We start from the raw sequence: 12,197 nt of genomic DNA, 5'->3' as shown, positions 1-12,197 counted from the left end.
TAATGTAGGGAAGAGGCAGAGTACCTTTTATAAACAAATGTATGCTCCTGCCTTTCCCAAATGGTCCTAAGGTAGTTTTTAAACAGGATCCAGGATCCATAATGAAATTAAATAATTTACCCAATGCTGTTAAAAGAAATTGGTGATAGTAATAACTGAGAGATGTCTCTATGGTCCAAGTCCCAACATTCTACCCACTATACCACATTAATACATCACTGGCTTAAACCTCCATTATCAGATCATTTGCATGACTTGCAAGTGTTGGAATACCTGAACAAGGGATTTTGTTACTCTAAAAGTTATTAGTCATACCTTACTTTTCTAACAAGGATACATTTGATAAGTTTAGTTAGGGTTGCTTTTTGGCCGCTTGAGTAATAACAAATTTAAGGACTCTCAAAGGAGCCATGAGTGACTTATCCTATGACAAGAGTAGAAAGTGCTGCTATCCAGAACTCCTACTTCCCTGTTCACTCTTCTGATTTGGTTTTTTCACTATAATGACAAAATGAACAGATGTCACTGGATCCATGTCCATTCATTCTCCCATTTGTTTATTATATTTGCATCTCACTTTTGCCCCAAAGGGCTCAAGGTGCAAGCAGAAGCCCAACTTGTGGAAGAGATCTTTGCCAACTTCCTCTTCTTTCTCCAGCCGTTTTACCACCCACCTTAAAGTTCAGGGGATCTTCAGAGACACTGTGGGATGCAACACAAGGAGATGTGGTGTGCAGGGGGAACTGATGGAAAGCCTAGTCATCCTAGTCTTGTGTGGATTCCTGCTCCATTTATAACCATAAAATCATAGAGTTGGAAGGAACCTCCAGGATCATCTAGTCCAACCCCCTGCACAATGCAGGAACTATAAAAATACCTCTCTCCCCCCGCTACACCCTTCTTGCCTTATGGCACAATTTGTACAGGAGGGTGGAAATTTCCAGAAATTCTACCTTCACAGTCCCACAACACTTCCCACTCTGTTCCTGAGGGTCTTCTGACTTTCAATGGTGGTTTTCAGGGGTATAGAGACCCGGAATAAGAAGGGAGAGGGAGTAAAGATCCCTTCCTTGAGCTCTGTTCTTCTTGTGGAAGTCTGAACCCAATCCGCAACTTCCACACATTGTCCATTTGCAGATGGAGCATTCTCACAGGGGGAAAAAACAGTATGAAAGCTACAATGTGTAAGAGTAACACAAGTGCTGCAGAAATCACAGTTCTGTACCTGGGGGGAAAGTTACTTCCTTCAGTCAAGCTGAGAAATGAATATTTGCAATCCACACCGAACCCCAACACTTTCTGATGAAGAATGCTGTTTCAGTCATCCTTCCCACACTGAATTTGCTTTAAGCATACAGTTAACATGGTATTTTGGCCTCTTTACTTTCTCTCAATCCATTCAATAGTGTTTAATGCAGCAACAAGAGGGGATATATTGAGGATAGACAAGTTAGTTTGGTTCCCACTGATTTGGGAAACACTTCTTTCAATGGAAAATTAATTTGCAAGTTAGGGTTAAAATCTGTTGAAATCTCACAATGTAGACAAAATCAAAACCACATTGTTATGCTACAATTGAACAGAAAGAAGAAGAAAAATCTAGTCAGGCTTAGACAATATGTTTTCAGAATCCGCTAGCTAATCACTGATAGAAAAGCAAAGGAAATAAACTTTTCAGAGCAGTTAACGCAAATAAATAGTGTACATGCCTTGTAAATGTAAGTATCATTTGTTAGCTGGTTGCCAAAATAACCTCATCTGTACATAGTGAACTTTTACCACACAAGACAGCCCTGCAGAGCAGAAGAACAGCTTCAGATCAACAAGTGGCCCTTACATTGCAACTCTGAATAGATAAATTAAACCCTTGTCAGACCAATATGTGATTTTTCCTTCTAAGGGTCATACTGTTTTGGCTAGCCATCTTGGTCTCCCAGATGTTTAGGACGGACTACGATCCTATGCAGAGTTACTCCAGTCTAAACCTATTGACTTCATCAGACCTGTGGTGAAGTAACTCTGCATAGGATTGTGCTTTGAGTTAGGTAGGCCTCAAAGGCCAAAAAGGGGGAAGAAAAGTAAGTCCCTTCTGCCGGAAGCAGACGTGATCCCAAGCTATCTCCTGCTACCACAAAGTCAACTGTGCTTGTCCTATTTAGGAAGAGAGCATGGCGCAGGAGCTATATTTGAAAAGCGAGGTAAACACGATCTCAGCAGGAGTGGATGGAGCACAACAGCTGCGCAAGATTAATCGCACACGTTGAGGCAGGAAGAGAGCCCTCGTGTAGACACACACCGGGGGCGGCGAGAGGTTTCCTCGCTTTCATTTTTAAAAATCGGCATCCTCGCAGCAAGCCCTGGCTGGAAATTCCTTGGCTTTAATCACCGCCGTTTCCTCTCCACTCAGAGGCATTCCGCCCCCTCCCCACCCCCGGTATGTGCGCTCTTCTATTTAAATATTTATAGATGATCTGTGGCGATCTCGTTTTCAAACCTATCTAAGGGGGCCAACAACCATCTGGCTAGCTTTGGGGTACTTTTTTTTTTTTTACAACACTGTACGTTTACCCTCCCGCTTTCCGGCTCGAAATCAAAACAAGCCACGCTCTGGCTGCCGGTACACATGGAAATAGGGCATTTTGGAGAGAGAGAAATTTATAGCACTGCATTCAAGGCATTTCTTCTGCCTATTGCTCCCGCCCCAATATTCCTTCTCTCTTTCCCTCCCTGCTCCCCCAATAAGCCACCTCTTCCGCCCTTCCCTTGCCGCCTGCATCTGATCCAAAGGGCTGTCAGCAAGTTCAGCAGGAATGAAGGGATCCCGGGCTTCGGCTGTGAAACTGAGCTGCCTCCACGTTTCTCCTTCGAGCTACTGCCGGCTTGTTATTATATTAAAATATCATCACCACCACCACCCCAGTCAACCTCTTGATCCCCGCGTAAATCCCCTCCAGCAGCAGGAGAGTTCTGGCGGGGCAGCAGAACGCAAGGAAAGGCCACCTGAACAAGGCACCTTGGCCAGAGCAGGACCCAGCAGCTTCCCTCTCTCCCTGCAATTTCCTCCTGCTCCTCAGATGGTCTCAGTGCAGAGCTAGGAGCGATGTGAGGCTGCAGCACACGGCTTATCTGCATATATATGTGCAACGCACACACACACAGCTCCAGCAAGGCAGCAAAACAGATCCCCCTCCCCTGGTATCTGCAACATTATATCCATCAATTTTCTGATGAATGATCTTGCAAAGCCATTTCAGCGCCCCCCCCCCCCCATCCAACTGTATGGGAATTCGAACGCAGTCGCTCCGGTGCCACTTCTCAGCAGCAAATCATCACAAGCCTTGCCCATTTGGGTAAAGCACTGAAGTGGGACTGAACGTACCCTTCCAGGTTCTTTTCTTCGGGGAGGGGTGTCCTTGTTGCTCCCCCAGCCACAGATCCTTCCGGTTCTCTAAAGCGAGCTCATTCCATCTCGTGGTAAATCTCTGCCAGGACGGGAGGGGAGGGGAGTCCTCCTTCGCATGTCAATCCAAGTTGCGTTGCTTGCTTGAAAAACCAGGTTCGCCTTTGCCGCTGTGAGAGAGGAAGCGCATCTGGAAAGGGGGTGGGCGAAGCCGGGGAGGGGGGGGGTTCAAATGTGGGTAATGCCACCCGCGTCGCCTTTTTTCAGTCGTGTGCAGAGTAATATCAACGGAGGAGGGAGGTGAAGAGTGAAGCTGGAGAGCGGGAGGATGAGGACGGGGGAGGGGTGGGGGGGTTGCGTGGGAAATGACGACTGCACCCCCAGGTTGCAAGAGAATAGGATGGGCTTTCCCCTTCTCTTTGCAGTGTGTGTGCGCGCGCGCGTGCGTGTGTCACAGTCTCATCGCCACTGGTTCAGCGAACAGACTTCCCAGCATCACAGAGCAAGCGAGCGAGCCTTGGAGCCTGGTTGGTTTCTGTGAGAGAGACACAGCTCGCCTTTGCACAACTGCAGCAGAGAAGCCAAATCAAAAAGCCAATCTCCAAACCTCTCTAAACTCCACGTCACCGTATCAGCTGGGAGCAAGAACTGCAACCGAATTACAAGCCATGCATATTTATCCTTTGCACAAACTGCGCGGGGGGGGGGGATTTTTCAGATCGTGCACTTCGAAGCAAATCACAAACCCAGAAACCACAGGCAAGCCCGATGCGAAGCAGAGCAGTGCATGAGAGAAGTCACTTGCTGGGGCTGACTGCCTGACAACGCAAGAGCTGAGAGGGGATCAGCGGGGTTTCTTCTGGCAGCTCTGGGACCTTCTGCCTTCTAATGAGGGCAGCAAAGGCAGGGTGGAGAACCCTTAGCTTGACCCTTAGCCACTACAAAAGAAAGCCAAGATTTTGGGTTCTGTTTGAAGTTCCTGCCAAGGCCATCTGGGAGGAACGTTTTATATATATATAGCCTCGGAAATTGCAGAGTGAGTGCAGGCTTTTGTGCCCAGGGACCTGTTTGGAAGCACCTACTCAACTGGGTAGGGGAGCTGCGGCAGAGAGAGTCCACTCTGTTCCCTCTCTTTAAACTAAAATTAAATAACAACTTGGGAGGCAGCAGGAGCCATTTGGAAGCTTAAAATATGACTGGCTCCCTTACAAATTGCTGTTTGATTTCAGTGACAAATGACCAGGCTGGAAACTGTGGGTTCCACCAGTCTGAAGGAGAATGATAGCTTTGGGGTTTTGAAATAAAGACAAGGCCCAGATATTTCACTCCCTATAATTGTCTCTGTGTTTGTCAAGAATTAGCATGGGTAAGTGTGCCTGAAGAGATTTGCCATTTAACATGAGCTGTCAAGTCTCTGAAGGCTATATTATACAGGGACTAAAGTACAGGACACCATCCACTGAAAATTCTTCTGCCCAAACACCATTTGGAACAAACAGGTGCTATGCAAGAGCACAGCCGTCTTTGTTTACTGGCTCAGTTGTCAAATGAAGAAGCTCTTTCATTTCATGCATCTTATTTTTAGTGCTGTGTAAACATTAGTAATGTTTAATTCTTAATAAGAGTTGAAAGCAGGTTGAGGCATAAAGATACATCTTGCTTGCCTGCAAGAGCAAAACTATAGACGCATTTACAGCTGAGAGTGTTGGCAGACATGGCTCTTCAAGGTATGCAGATGTTTCACTTTAGTTGCAATCCTGTACAGCAAACCATTTCCCATCTCCCATCCCATATGTCTGTGGAACTATCAAATTCCTGCTGGCTTGGTTTTTCCTGTCCTCTGGTTCTCTACTTTTGACCTTTCATGTGGGTCAAAATCTCTGCTTCTGATAAATTCAAGTTTAAGTTTTTTAAAATTTTGCCCTACAATGATCAGATCACATTCTGATTGATTATTTATCTCAGTCCTTGAATACTATGTCAGCTAAGGCTAAAATGATTGTCTTCATCTATGCGCAACTACAGTCTGCTAAGATCATCAGATGGTACTCTTTAATAATACTACCCCATGTGCCAAGTAAAAAAAACAAGGGTACATCCTTATGGCATCCCACAATGCCTTCTGCTGAAGATTAGTGAATGTGTAGTAACAGCCTTGTAAGCCTTGTCAGACTTTTTAAGTGGCTTCTTAACAGCTGTGGAAGACTTTTTAAGCAGCTGTGGGGTTTTGCTGGTTGGAATTGCACCAATGATATGTATGAAGGTTTAGGATTCTGTCCTTCACAAAGAGCTGCACAGTTTTCATTCCCATTAAAACAGATGGCCTTAAGCACAGAGAACTGGATGCTAGATTTCAGCCTTTCTCTCTTATAGAATTCAGCATTCAGGCATAGGATGGTTCCTTGCCCTGAACTGAATCTAGGGCTGCTAACCTTCCAGCAAATATCACAGAATTAAAACTTATTTCCAGGTGACAGAGATCAGTTCCTCTGGATAAAAGGGGGCTGGACTAGATGGTTCTAAATGGCTACTAGAGTATTATACCTCATTGTGGTCCTGCCCCACCCCAAACCCCTCCTTCCCCTGGCTGCGTCCCCAAAATATCCAGGAGTTTCCCAACAGAGTTGCCAACCCTAACTGAAGCCACTCTATCAGAAGCTCCATTTGTGTATCTAAGTAATATAAGGAGCTAGTTAGGAAGTTAAGTAAATGAACATTTTTGAGCCTCACCTCATCTTGTACAGGGGGTTGGAATAGATGACCCTGAAGGTCCCTTCCAACTCTATGATTCTATCTTCACCAATTCCCAGAAGTCCCATGCTACAGAGAACAGTACTAGAAAGATGAAGGGGGGCAAAGAATTAGGCACTTTTTCATATACAGTTGTCATACCAAAAATTCCTATCAGTCTTTAACTTTCATAACGAAGACACCCTTCATTAATAATCATGTAGATACTAATCATATTCCAGAGAGAATGACAGCTACTAATAATTATGTGTTTATTATGTGCCAAGCAAGGATACAATTAAAATGTGATAGAATCTGTCACTCCCAGTGCAGTCCTCAGCAGAGTTACACCCTTCTAAGTCCAATGAAGTAAAAGGGCTTAGAAGAATGCAACTTTACTTAGGATTGCACTTCCATTATCCTGAAGTGCTGTAATAGCCAGAAAGTGGACTGTACACAATAATGTAAGATTTTCTGGTTTTATTTATTAGACTCCTAAGGAGGCAAATGAAAGGCTAAAGCCACTAAAATGTTGACTCACACTGGGTCACACAGCAATGATGAGCGTGAATCAAATATGGAAGAGCAAGGATATTCTTGCAACCAAATGCAGATTAGTCTGTGCTGTTGTGTTCCCCATAGCAACCTCTGGCTGCGAAAGTTGGTCCATAAAGAAGCAAGACAGGAGGAAAATTCGCTCATTTCAGCTGTGGTGCTGGAGAAGGCTCCTGTGCATTCCTTGGACAGCAAAGGTGACAAACAAGCAAAGATTGAACTGCATAAAACCAGACATGGCCTTGGAAGGGAAAATCACAAAACCGCGACTGACTTATTTCAGCCAGATCATGTGGAAGAACTCACTAGAAAAAGCAATTATACTTGGATGGGCTAGTGGCAAAACCAGGCTGCCAAAAAAATATGGTGGCTAGACACTGTGAGGAAAAGCCCCCTACTTTTCATACATGTGGACATCGTGATCGCCAGTGTGGTTGCCAGGGTGCCTGGAGATTTCACTCTCACACATCTGCTCTAAGAAGTGGACTTTGCTTACAGTTTCTAAGGCTTATATGGCAGCTTTGCATTCTACATCTCTGAAGGGTGTTAGCCAGAACTACAGACCTGCTCCAGCTGCTTCTTGTGTGCCCAGTCTTGGCCACTGCAGTGGAAGAAGCCAGGCCACCATGTTTCCAGCCTGCCTCCATGGACCTAAAGCTAACAACAGCAGAATCCATCTTGCTTTCCTGACCCAAGCATACCCTACCAGGCTGAACTCATTCCTCCTTAGTGGGAAAGTCACACGTACACACCCTAGCCTGCAAGCAACTCATTTACCTCATGAATGGATTAATAGCTCCACTGTTGATCCTAATTGCTCAGCAATACCAGAACAATAAATCTTGCCCAGCAGAAGATGAGATAAGAGGAAGGACATCTCCTGTCTTCATCAAGTCTTTTGTCTAACCCGGGTGGTACCTAGGCCAGTATTTGATTCCCTATTGTCACCTTCCCAGCTAATCCCATTTAACCTTAAGCATCCAGCCATTTCCATTCTCACCCTAGTCTAATACCTTGGAGCCGCCCCAGGCAGCATTGCAGCTTGGAAATTTCCAGCTTCACCAGACTAAGGTGAAGTTCATTGGTCAAAACTGGCATCCAATTAGGTGTCAGCAAGGGATGTCCAGCCTTCTTGGTCATCGCAGAGCCTCCCCCTGCTCCTCCCCAAGACCTCCCAGCCCCTAAGGGTCTAAGGGAGTCTATTTAACCTCTGACCCAACTCCACTCATGTGTGCATCTAACAGTATCCCAGTTCCGCTGTCTAGATCCATCCCCAATTCTGGCCACAGTTTTGGGTCCATTTCCCCTGTCCTCTTATGTCGCCATTGGAAACCTTCCCTGAAGACTACGATGGTAAATATGACCCTGTTTGTCTACCCATATATGTTACCCCTATCAATCTATCTGTGTTTCCTAGACCTGTGTGAATGTGTGAGTGTTTTGTATTTTTACCTTGTATGAAAGAACTATTATTCTAAATAAATTACAATTGGTTTTCATTAAATTAGAGTCCATGTTTATTGAGCATTGACTATCTGAATGGTTGAGCCTGGTATACACAGATAACAAAGATTCCTATTGGGCCAGCTGTCTCTCAATCTAATTCCCCAATCTCATTTTGAGAGCAGTTACCCTAACAACACTATAAAAGTCAACACCAGCCTGAGCATGGAACAACTCAAAGAAATAGTACAAGACTGGAAAACATGGAGAGAGCTGGCCCATAGAATTGCCAATAATCGGAGACATGAATGGTTAACAACAACAGCCTCATATGCATCAGCAATGGATCTTCCACATTACAGGTTTCCCACAGCTTCCTTGTTGTAGCCCCCCTCTCCCCACAGCAGCTGTCTCTTCCTCCAAGGCTTTTTCATTTTTTTTAAATGGCGCCTGGATATTGTTGTATTGATATGAGGTTGAAACAATATGTGTAGCAGGTTCTCTGATTCCCCAATTTCATTCCCCCCCCCCAAATCCTCAGGGATCCCCAGCACAGTGCCAACTGACACCTCTCCTGGCACTTGCCAGCCAAGAGTTGTTAGAAAGTGAGTGCAGGTATAGAAAAAAAAATACAGAGTATAATAACCCAAGATTACTAAGAAAATTCCAATATATTCAAACAAATGTAATTCATCCAATATTCTCATATACGAAATCATAATGCATCCAGTATTTTCATATACAAAATCACATTATTCAAAGAATACCCACAGACTCATTTCAAATGTCCATACAAATCCTCTAAATGCCAAGGATAACATGAAGCCAATAACTTCTAATTGCAGCTTTCATAGATCTCCTGCAGTATTTCCAATAAGTCCAAAATTCCAAGCCTCCAAAAGGAGTAAAGAATTCTCAAAGTGACTTCCATAAGGATCAAAGAATGTTCAACAGATCAATAGTCCCGGCAACAAGCAGTCAGCTTGATGTGCTTGTTTCATTCAAGACTTCATCATGGTCAAGACCATCCAGTGTACAAAGAAATAACAATTAGTACTCCAACCCAAGAAAACATTCACATCTCTGCATTCTCTCAAGCATGTCAATTTCCATTGTGTGCTGCCTGGGGTGGCTCCTGCCCAGCAGGACTTCTGATTGGTCACTGGAGATCTGATTGACTGTGCAGATTAAAATAATGTTGTTTCAGCAGCAGCCTATGCTGCAATGTTAGTTTTATTCTCTCTCTCCCTGCTCTTTCTCAGTATATTTTTAAAAATTACTCCACTTGTCCCCTGCATGTGCATGTGTGCATCTCCACCCCCCACAGTGACCATTTGTGGTTGCGCTCACCACCCTGATGTGTCAGAATATTAAAGGTGTCCACAGGCTCAAAAAGGTTGGGAATGGAGACACTTGCCCTCACTCCTTCTGAGGTGGAGATATGCATACATTTCTGCAACAGAACGTGCTAGACCCAGGGTAGCCAAACTGTGGCTTGGGAGCCACATGTGGCTCTTTCATACATATTGTGTGGCTCTCAAAGCCACCACTAACCAATGGACAGCTCAGAGAAGGCATTTGTCTCTTTAAATCACTTCGCCAAGCCAGCTGGTGGCTTGGAGAATGCATTTAAAGTTAAAGTTGCTTTCCTTCCACCTCTCCCTCTCTCTCTTCCTCCCATCTATTTGTCTTCCTTCCTTCTTGTGGCTCTCAAACATCTGATGTTCATGTCTTGTAGCTCTCAAACATCTGATGTTTGTTCTATGTGGCTATTATGTTAAGCAAGATTGGCCACCCCTGTGCAAGACTCAGAGATTGTTCAAAAAAGAAAGCTGGGGTTTCAGAGAACCTTTAGCACATATTATTATGGTGTTATAATACATATCTTTTTAAAAGCAAAACAACCCACCCTCCCCTCATGGTAGGAAAGGAAATGGCCACTGCAGGGACAGGATGCCAGACTCCAGGTGGGTCTTGGGGATCCCCCGAAATTACAGCACATTTCCAGACTACAGAGATCAGTTCCTTTGGAGAAAATGGATGCTTTGAAAAGTGGACTCTACAGCACTGGCCCTCACTGAGGTCCCTATCCTCCCCAAGCTCCATCCCCAAATCTCCAGGAGTCTCCCAACCTGGATCTGGCAACCTTGCAAGAGAAAATGGCTGTCATGTGGGCAGGAAAATCTGAACTTTCCTGCCCAAATGACAACCATCCAGGCTTTAATGCAGTTTTTTCCCAAAACTTCAAAACAAATTAGGTTTGATAAAAATTCGATAAAAGTTGGGGAAATCCCAGGTAGTGCATGAATGGACCATGATGCTGTTAGGGAAGCAGCACTGAAACAGAGGAAATAACTGGCCTGCAAACAGCTTTTGTGTCATTTACATGTCATTATTCTGAATGTGCATTTTAACATAAAGTATCATTTATTTGCTTACATTCTTTATAGTCTACCTTTCTGGATGAGACTTAAGTAGGATTTTCCAGGCCTGTCTTTGGCAATCTTGGAAGCTTTACAAAGAAAGATGAACCCAGAAATGACATCACAGCAACAGGCAACTTTAGACTCAAGGCACTTACAGTTAAAAACAATGCTGTAAGAACAGTATAAGACACACAACCAATAAAGAACAAATATAGTAGAGACAAAACAGAAGGATTACAGGATTGCACAACAATGCAGTGGAACATTAAACCACATACCGTAAACAATGTAATAAAGCTGGATTACAAAATTAGAAAACAATGAAGGTAAAATAGCATATTATATGCAACAAAAGCTGGTTTAAATCCCATTGGCATTAATTTAAATGTTCAAACAGGGCACCACAAATTGTATTAAAATCTTGCACCACATATCTGTATAAAATCTCTTGGGAAACTAAGTTCACTTTGCTGGGGAGCTAGAGAAGGTTGTGTAGATAAAGGAATTCTTGAGTAGTTAGTAGTTAATTTATTAACACTTTACTTTATTCGATTTATATCCCTGTTAGAGTAACATTAGCTGAGCACTGGATAAGCAAACCACCATCACTGACAGAGCAGCTTTACAGGGCCAGGAATTTCACATCAGTGACAATATTGATGCATTTAATAAGGATGTAGGAAGGGAGACAAGCTGATAACAGATGTGTAGAACAGTCATTGCATTATCATATATTGGTACCATAGATTTTGAGATAACATGAATATTGACTAGTTGTGTACTTTCCTATCGCTTATCTCATTGTGCAATATTCTAATGAGAGACCCCAGATGGAGCTGACCAACAGTGTAATCCTAAACAGGTTTATACTCTTCTAAGTAACTGTCACGCCCCACTTGGTTTAGGGGCTCCGCCCCTTGAGCTGCCATCACCCTGTGGTCCCCAGGGCCCCACCCTGGGGTGGCCGGGAGGTCTCAGGGTAGGGTGGTGGGCCAGGTTACTTCACCCTGTTGCCTCTCTGGCTGGCCCACAGCTGCAAGCCCACACGGTCTCTCCCTCTCTCTGCTGCAAGGCTCTGTCCACTTCTAGCTCCAGCACCACTCCTCTTTCATCACTGACCTCCCACTGGCCATCTTCCCCTCTTTTTATCCTCCTCCCAGTTACCAGGCCCTCTCCCCAGTGGCTGCCTCCCCAAGCCCCGCCCCTCTTCTTTAGGGGAGATGGCCAGCAGCCTCCTCCCCTGCTGGGGCCTGGCGGCAGCTGGCAACTCCTCTCAACACAGCGTGCCCTCGCTGGCCTGGCCTCTCCCCGCCCCTTCCTTGAGTGCTTCACCCATCTGTGGGGCCCCAGGGAAGGCCAGGCCATGCCAGACTCTGTTGCAGGGCAGGGCTTGTCCAGCAGTCCGGCGGCTCCCAACCCTTACGGCAGTGGTGGTACTCCGTGGCTCCTCCTCCATCCCGGTAGGCGAGGGTTGCTGCAGCTGCAGGACGCCGTTGTTGGGGTGCAGAGTGACCTCGGGGCTTCAGCGGGTGGGCCTTGGTTTGGGGTGGTTGGCACCGGCAGCAGTCCTGGCGGGTCGCAGCCGGGACAGTAACTCTACTCTGGATTGTACCACAAGAGTCTAGTCCAGCATCCTCTTTCCC

The 12,197-nt window shown here is 45.2% G+C and overlaps 1 protein-coding gene across 3 annotated transcripts in view; it reads right to left on the bottom strand.

Annotated features, from left to right (window-relative positions):
* Positions 1-3,591, bottom strand: part of SLC8A3 (solute carrier family 8 member A3) — a 314,593-nt gene extending 311,002 nt beyond the window's left edge. For all 3 annotated transcript variants that reach the window (XM_060262073.1, XM_060262075.1, XM_060262074.1), the window contains exon 1: positions 3,380-3,591. The gene's annotated coding sequence lies outside the window, so the exon portion shown is untranslated. The remainder of the gene's footprint in view (positions 1-3,379) is intronic.
* Between the last annotated feature and the right edge of the window lie 8,606 nt (positions 3,592-12,197).

The sequence above is a fragment of the Heteronotia binoei genome, chromosome 21 (genome assembly GCF_032191835.1).
Source record: "Heteronotia binoei isolate CCM8104 ecotype False Entrance Well chromosome 21, APGP_CSIRO_Hbin_v1, whole genome shotgun sequence".
In the NCBI taxonomy this organism is placed as follows: domain Eukaryota; kingdom Metazoa; phylum Chordata; class Lepidosauria; order Squamata; family Gekkonidae; genus Heteronotia; species Heteronotia binoei.
Note: the sequence above shows the minus strand (reverse complement) of the source record. Positions and strands in the feature narration are given on the sequence as shown.